Below are 8,488 nucleotides of genomic sequence, written 5' to 3'. Positions count from 1 at the left end.
TCAACCTTCCAGAAGTGTCTGGTTTCTGCAACACCTTTCTCATCGGTATATTTGTTCGAACCACTACAGTATGCGCCTGAAAATATGGTCTAAGGCGGATTGCCGTGGTGACAACAGCCAGCGCCATTTTATCAAGCTTAGAATATCTGGTTTCGGCGTCCTTCAAGACCTTGCTCACATAATAAATCGGAAACTGCTGGCCATCCTCCTCTCGTATCATGACCGTGCATACGGCTTTATCCGTAATCGATACATACATGTAGAGGTCCTCTCCCTTCATTGGTCGACTCATCATGGGTGGCTCCGTGAGGAACCGCTTGATTCCTTCGAAGGCCTTTTCACAATCCTCATTCCACTCGAACGCCTTTTGCTTCTTAATGACCTCGTAAAAGGGCTGACATCTGCGAGCTGAACAAGAGATAAACCTGCCCAAGGCTATGATCCGCCCATTAAGGCATTGTACTTCTCTGATGTTCCGTGGTGCTTGCATTTCTAGGACAGCCTTAACCTTGTCAGGATTTGGGCTAACTCCTTTTTCGCTGATCATGAACCCTAAGAATTTTCCATACGTCGCACCAAAAGTACACTTCTCTGGGTTCAGCTTAATGTTGTGGCGTCGGAGTACGTCCTGTACCTCCTTTATATCATCCGCATGCCTTTCTATGGTTGTACTCTTGATGATCATGTCATCTACATAGACAGAATAGTTATCCCCTTTACTATCTGTGAATATCTTGTTCATCATCCTCTGATAAGTTGCACCCGCGTTCTTAAGCCCAAAGGGCATAACTTTGAAACAATAAGTGGCTTGGTGTGTTACGAACGAGGTCTTGATTCTATCTGAGGGCTCCATGGGGATCTGATGGTAACTTGACTTCACATCTGTAAAGGAGTACATGGCATGACCGGCGGTTCCGTCTACAAGCATGTCAATACATGGCAAAGGATAGTTGTCTTTGGGACAAGCTTTGTTGAGATCCGTAAAGTCAATACACATGCGGTAAGATCCGCCCGCTTTCTTCACCAAAACGACGTTCGCCAGCCACTGAGTGTAAAGCACCTCGTCAATGGCGTCGGCCCGCTGGAGCTTGGTGATCTCTTCTTCTATCACCTTCTGCCTTTCCGGGCCATGGTTTCTCCACTTCTGAGCCACGGGAACTGCATCTTTATCAATGTTGAGCTTGTGAGTGATCACGTCTGGACTGATTCCGGGGAGAATTTCATCTTTCCATGCGAAGACATCCTCCGCCTCACAGAGTACCTTGGTGATTGCATTTTTAATTTCGCCTTTGAGCCCTTTAGCCATTCGCACCTGCTTTTCATCCGCCATAAGGTACATTTAGGTCTCGCCCAAGGCCATTGTGACGAGCTCCTCTTCATCTTCCTCCTTAGATTGAGGGTGAATTATTAGTGATGCCGAATATGTCTCCTGGGCCACCTTTTGGCCACCTCTGATCATTACACCTCCCTTGGGCGTGGGGATGTAAAGTGTTAAGTGTTGTATGGAGATAAGGGCTGCAACTTCGGAGATAAAAGGCCATCCGAGGATGATATTGTAAGCTAACTGACCATCCAAGACAGAAAATTCCAGATCCCCTTTCCAGACCTGATCATTGTCTGTAAGCTCGCAATCCAGAGTGACTTGGCCTTTTGTCTGGATAGTGTGTCCCGTCACTCCTAAGATATCGACCACAGTTGGCTCTACCTGAACAGGATCAATCATGAGTTTGACGAAAGCTCCTCTGGTGATGACATTGCATGAACTCCCAGTATCAACCATCACTCTTTTCATCTCCCAGCCTTCCACCATCATAGTGACGACCAGTGCATCTCCATGGGGAGATATTTCAGGACCTACATCGGCAAAGGGGCAATTTAACGATGCCCTGTCAAGGGCGGTAGTCTTTGCCTTTTTTAGCATTGGCCGGTATCCAGGTCCGCCTGCTATGACATTGATGGTACCCTTCCCCTTCTTCTTTGGGTCCTCTTTGGATCTATTATCATATCCTTTCTTGCCATCATTCTGGATAAACCGATCTAATTTGCCTCTCTCGATGAGACGTTCGATTTCCCGAGCTAACGCCCAACATGCATCGGTGTCATGGCCATTTTTCCTGTGATACTTACAATAATTCTTAGGATTTTTAGCAGTATTGGTGTACTCTCCCCCCTTTGGTTCGGGGTATGAAATGCTCCGTTTGTGTTGACTGTTCTCGATCCACATAACGACTTCACTTTTAGAAGCGTTGAGAGGCGTGAAAGAGGTGACAAATGTTGATTTGTTCTTAGAACCCCTTTGCTTGCTTCTAGAGGAAGAATCCTGATGTTAGTCTTTGTCTCTATCTCGATGGCGAGATTCGCCCTTGTCCCTTTTGGGCGATGACTGCGATCCCCGACGAATGTCATCCACCTCGATAAAGTCTTTACAACGCTCCATCAATTCTGCCATGCTGGTGGGTTTCTTTCGAATTAGATCTTCTTGCAAGCTCTTACAAGTGGTGTTTCTCACAAAACATTCCACTGCTACGGAGATATCCACATCAACGATTTGTATGCACAATTGGTTAAAAGTGTCTACGTACTCCCGAAGGGATTCATTCGCCTTCTGCTTTAACTCAAAAAGCTTTCATGATTTAACCACTGGAGGAATACAACCGGCGAATTTAGCACAAAATTCCCTGCTCAATTGATCAAAACTGTTTATTGAGCTCGGAGGTAAAGACTGAAACCATCCGTAGGCCGGACCTCCTAACGTGGTGACAAACATTTTGCAGAGCACAGGCTCAGTGGCACGATTGAGTTTGAGCAGTATTCGGTATTTTCTGACGTGAGCTTCCGGATTGTCAACACCTGTGTAGATGGCCAGATTAGGTATTTTAAAAGCTCTATCAGTTTCCTCTGCCTCAATCCAAGCTGCGAAAGGCGAATCTCTATTGGCGAACGGATTGTGCCTGGCATTTTCCTCATTCATACGGAGCACCAGAGCTCTAACTCTATCATCGAAATTCTCCGGATCCGCCCTTGGGCGACCCCTTCGTGGAGATCTGCTTGGAGAAGAAGAAGAACTTGACCAAGATGATGGATCTGATGGCGAACGCCCTCCTTCGCTTCCGCGTCCGCCTCCTCCTCCGCTACTACCTCCTCCGCCCCCCTCCTGGGGGAGCTTGCCCACTACCTCCTCCATGGCTTCCTGACGGGATGTGTCCAACAATTCCTGAGGGTGGCAGGGGTGGTGGTCCACTAGAATGGGGCGTCTCCGCTGGCCTTTTACTCCGTCTACGACCAGGAAATGGGGGCGATCTGCCGCGACGTGAGGATCTCGGTCGTCGAGGCGAAGGTGATTTAGACCGCCTATTTTTCTCCCTTCTACGCTTTTGTGTGTTCGCCCCTCAGATCCGCCAAGGGATAGATTCGTCCTTGGGTGCCTTGGGATATCGAACCCGCCAGGATTTAACCCTAGACCCGTCGATCCGCCCGGAAGGGTTGAATCATTCCTTTGACTTCCTTCTGCGCCACCAGAGAATAACTCCCGATTGATTTATCGTTCTCCAGCTGCCGCCGTAGTAGTTACCATGGAGTCCGAGTTGTGAGCTTGGAGAAATGAAGAACTCTGGGCGCCCGGTCCAAAGTTTAACAAGGGCCAGGATGATACAGTTGACGTGGACGCCATGCTCCAATATGGAGAAAGGGTCATGAACGACCGTAGGCGATTCCCCGTCTCGGGTCCAAACCGCTCTCCGATGGCTTGTGCACACATGTTGATGAAAGCATCAGGGTTCATACTACTTTCGACGTGCGCTGCAGGAGCAGTTGAATCTGTGCGGCCAGCACTAGATGGTGTAACTAATGGTGTTTCAATCCCTGAAGAGGGATTCTGATCTCCAGTCGTCATAGTTTCTTAATGTGAACGAAAAATCATTTGTTTGATTAAGGATTCCACGCTCACCGCACCAATTGATAACAGGTGGGGAAATTCCGAGCAACGTCCGTCCCTGTGGGGGGGCGTCGTTGGGTTCGACGGGGGGAAGCTCGGATACCAAAGTCAGTAAGGTGAATCAAGGAAACAAACTGAATTGACAAAGGTTGTGAGAATGTGTACCTTGATAGCCTAGGGAATCAGGCTATATATAGCTAAGAAGTCGTAACCTTCAGGCAACTAGAAAGCCTCCATTAATGCTCCATTAACGGCGGTTACAAGTTATCTTTAACCTGGCGGTTAGCTAATTGATAACTCATTAATGATCTTTATGGCCGAGTCGGTGACCAGCCGTTACAGTGGCGAATCGGGTGAATGAATAGATTCGCCTCATAGGTCCGCCAGCGGATCTCTTCAAGCAGATCCGTGGAGATCCACCTGCCGGCTCCCCTTCGGGGATCAATACGCGGCGTTCTTGAGGTGAATATCCCTTTTAGTCCTTGGGATAATATCACGATGTTATCACTATTTTTACATTGTTTCTTAAATCGAAATCAAAGTGTATTTTAATTAGTATTATCTCTATTTTCACTTATATATATGTACTATTTACTAACTGTTTCAGACAATAAATTGTAAGGATAATAATCTTAAAAAGTATAATTTCGTAACATCTATATATTTATCCTAGTGTGTCTTTCTCTTGTCTTGTTTGAGGGTTCAGTTTCACATTCTCCCAATTGAAACCAAAGCATATATGCCAATTTTTTTAGGTTTGAGTTTCTCATTATTCTTCTTTTATTTTGTCATAACTCTTTTCTCTTTCTCTCTTTATCACGTTCCAAGCCAAAGACACACGAAAAGCAGAACAGGCACCATAATAGCACACTTTGAAATCGGAATAAATAAAACTACAAGAACTAAATTTTTAGGAAAATGATATTTTTTGCATAATATTTTTTTTTGTGACCAGTTACATCTATAAACAAAAATAAATAATATTAATTTTTGAGTTTTAAGTAATGAGCTACTTTCCATATATACAGTGATGGTAGGTGAAGATTAATACTATGTATATAAATAATTTTATGAGTAGTGAATAAAGGATTTGTTTCCATTTTTTAAATACAAAATTCAAGGTACAATGTTATAAGTTGACCAGGTTCAAAGTAATTTATCTATATATATAATATACTTTTATCTTTAAAAATGGAGTTTTCATTTTCATTAGATGTCTATAAATGCAATTATTAGTTTTCAGAAATAATATTTGAATTTATAGTTATAGAAAAAGCTTAGGAATTTCCTAAATAGCATATATTTTGAATAAAAAATAAATTAACATTTGGTTTAAGAAAATAAATAAAATTATTATCCTCCCAATTTAATGCGATTTAGTGGAGATAGATAATTTATTTTTATAAAAATAGAAGAAAAGAAATTGATGGTTTATATATTTGATATTTACTGAAAGCGTAAAGGGGAATCCTATTTTGAATTAGAGATAGGGTTAAAATTAGACGAAGATTAAGAAAAAGATAAGGATTGATACACTGAGGTTATTATGTTTATAAATGTTTTTAATTATTTAAGTATATATATTTCAAACAGGAACAAATGTATATTTTGAATTTTTTTTTTTTTTTTTTGTAATTTATATCGTTCATAATTAATTTCATTCCTTTAATAGATGGTTTGGTAAGAGATTTTGGATTAGTTCAGGTTTCATTTCATTTCAATACCACCTTTTTTTCATATGAGCCTAAAAACTTCAAAAATTGAAGTAGCAAAGGTTGACCAATATGAAAGGTAAAAATAGAAATAAATAACCATAAAAATGGAAAATTAATAATTATTTCCATATACAGGGATTTCCCATTTTTTGTTGATGAATATTCACATATATATAGAATCATGATCTTCAGATTCAACAAATTAAAAAAAAATGGGAACCCAACAGCCATGTTTATTTGTTGTTGTTTTGTTTGTGATAATCACATTCACAATGTGTTGTTGTGCAGGTGAAGAACTGCATCTGAAGAGGCAAACAGATGCACTGGACCAACTGTATAAAGAAAAGTACAGAAGTAAATCTGATATTGATTTGAGAGATTTTAGTTTAGAAGACCAAGATGAAGATGATGAGGAAATCCAAAGTGTTGATAATAAGGAAGGATCAAAAGAGAAAGATAAGATAGAGAAATTGCCAGGACAACATATGGTTAAGTTTGCACACTATGCTGGTTATGTCACTGTTGATGCTACTGCCGGAAGATCCCTTTTTTATTATTTTGTGGAAGCAGAAGAACCATTTTCTAAGTCTGCACCTCTTTTTCTTTGGCTCAATGGAGGTATCTTTTTTTTTTTGGTAGGAGTGGAGAGGTATCCTTTTAATCATATATATATGTGTATATATCTATATTTATATGGACAAGAAAAAATGTCCAGCTTAATTAATTGGTTGATAATCAATTAATGATGTAGGACCTGGGTGTTCATCCTTGGGATATGGGGCAATGGAGGAGCTTGGACCATTTAGAGTCCATAGTAATGGAAAAACTCTTTACAGGAACAAATATGCTTGGAATAATGATATGTTTATTAATGTCCACAGTTTTGTAGATTAATCTCGCACTTCAATTTTATACTAATGTTGTTTTTGTTGTTGTATTCAGTTGCAAATGTGATATTTCTAGAGACACCCGCTGGTGTAGGATATTCATACTCCAATAGAACATCAGATTATAGTAATAGTGGAGACAGACAAACAGCAAAAGATAATTATAAGTTTTTGGTGAAATGGTTAAAAAGATTTCCAGAATACAAAGGAAGAGATTTTTACATTGCAGGTGAAAGTTATGCTGGCCATTATGTTCCTCAATTTGCACACACTATTCTTTCCCATAACAAGAACAAGAACAAGCAAAAGCACGGAATCAAGCTCAAAGGAATTGCGGTATATATTTTATATGTTCTATATGTTTTATTGATATATATATACAAAGTCTAGCTAGTCTAGTGTAGGGATTTTAACGAAAAATGTGATACAGATTGGAAATGCAGCTATAGACGATGAAACGGATGACTCAGGGATGTGTGACTCAGGGATGTGACACAGGGATAGTTTGACTATTAGAAAAAGTTGTAACTTCACACCACAAGGTCAGAGAAATCCGAGCAAAGAGTGTACAGAAGCTATTAACAAGGCCTATAGTGATATTGCTGCCATTAACATTTACAACATCTATAGCCCCTTATGCCACAACAAGAAACCCAAAAACCCTTCTGTAAGTTTTTCATTACTTTGCTTCAAATTAAAATTAATACTTAATTTAAAATCCTAATTGTTTGTTCTTATATTGGTATTGCAGTTGGTGAATTTTGATCCATGTAGTGATAATTATGTGTATGCATATTTAAATAGACCACAAGTCCAAGAAGCACTACATGCTAATGTGACAAAGCTTGATCATGATTGGAAACCTTGTAGCGATGTAATTAATGGCTGAAATTATAGCTCCACAAGCAGCCTTTCCTTACTACGAGAATTCATGGATAATGGTTTAAGAGTTTTGATATATAGGTATGTATGTGTTTTCAATAAATTTTGATGATCTAACTCACCTATATGCGCAACTCTCCCTTAAATTTAAACAAACACATATAATAAATTCTACTTTCCGTTGAATTTTAATTAATATATAGAGTTTTTGTGTTTGAGATACTTTTTCATATGTATAATTCAATTACTTATTATATTTATACAATATAATACCCAAAAAAATTTTATGGGTTATAATAGTAGACTAAAATTTACTAAAAATATCTTTGGATATAAACATTCATCTACATGATATAATAATAAGTAGAGCTGAACTTAAGGTTTTGTTTTGTTGGGTTGCAGCGGTGATATTGATGCAAGGGTACCCGTTACTTCAACTCAATATGCGTTGAAGAAGTTAAACCTTACAATCGAAATAGAATGGTATCCTTGGTTGTTCAATGGAGAGGTAGTTATAATATTGCACTATCAAAATTATAAAAGTATATTTTTTATGAATTATAAAAGTATTTACCGCAGTACAAATTAATTTATTTTTTTTTGAAACATACAAATTAATTTCTTAATTATGAATTATAAAACATTGGTGTTTCAGGGTGGTGGATACACAGAGATTTATACAAAAAATTTGACATTTGCTATCATAAGAGGAGCTGGACATGAAGTACCATCATATCAGCCTGAGAGATCACTCGCATTGATTACATACTTTCTATCTGGAAAATCTCTACCTAGCATGCCAAACAAGACTTAAGTATTGGGCCAGCTAGCTACTACAATTTCTTGTTTATGGTAGTTAATAATACTTGGCTTGGTCGAGCTAGCTAGATTGTTTTCAAAATCTTTTCACTTTGTAATTGATTTAATTAGCTGAAAATGGTAATCAAAGTTTTCATTAAATTCCTATTTGATGTCTTCAAACTCCAACACAAGCTTGGTAGGCTGTTTCTAGAATATCTGAGATGAAATAAGCAAACTCTCAAAAGAATAATGCATCCATACTTCGATGT

At 39.2% G+C, this 8,488-nt stretch overlaps 1 pseudogene; it reads left to right on the top strand.

The window, feature by feature from the left end:
• Positions 1–5,718: 5,718 nt before the first annotated feature.
• Positions 5,719–8,232, top strand: LOC136200523 (serine carboxypeptidase-like 40; annotated as a pseudogene).
• The last annotated feature ends 256 nt before the right edge of the window (positions 8,233–8,488 follow it).

The sequence above is a fragment of the Euphorbia lathyris genome, chromosome 7, assembly GCF_963576675.1.
Source record: "Euphorbia lathyris chromosome 7, ddEupLath1.1, whole genome shotgun sequence".
NCBI classification, from domain to species: domain Eukaryota; kingdom Viridiplantae; phylum Streptophyta; class Magnoliopsida; order Malpighiales; family Euphorbiaceae; genus Euphorbia; species Euphorbia lathyris.
This window is presented reverse-complemented; position numbering and strand designations above follow the sequence as displayed.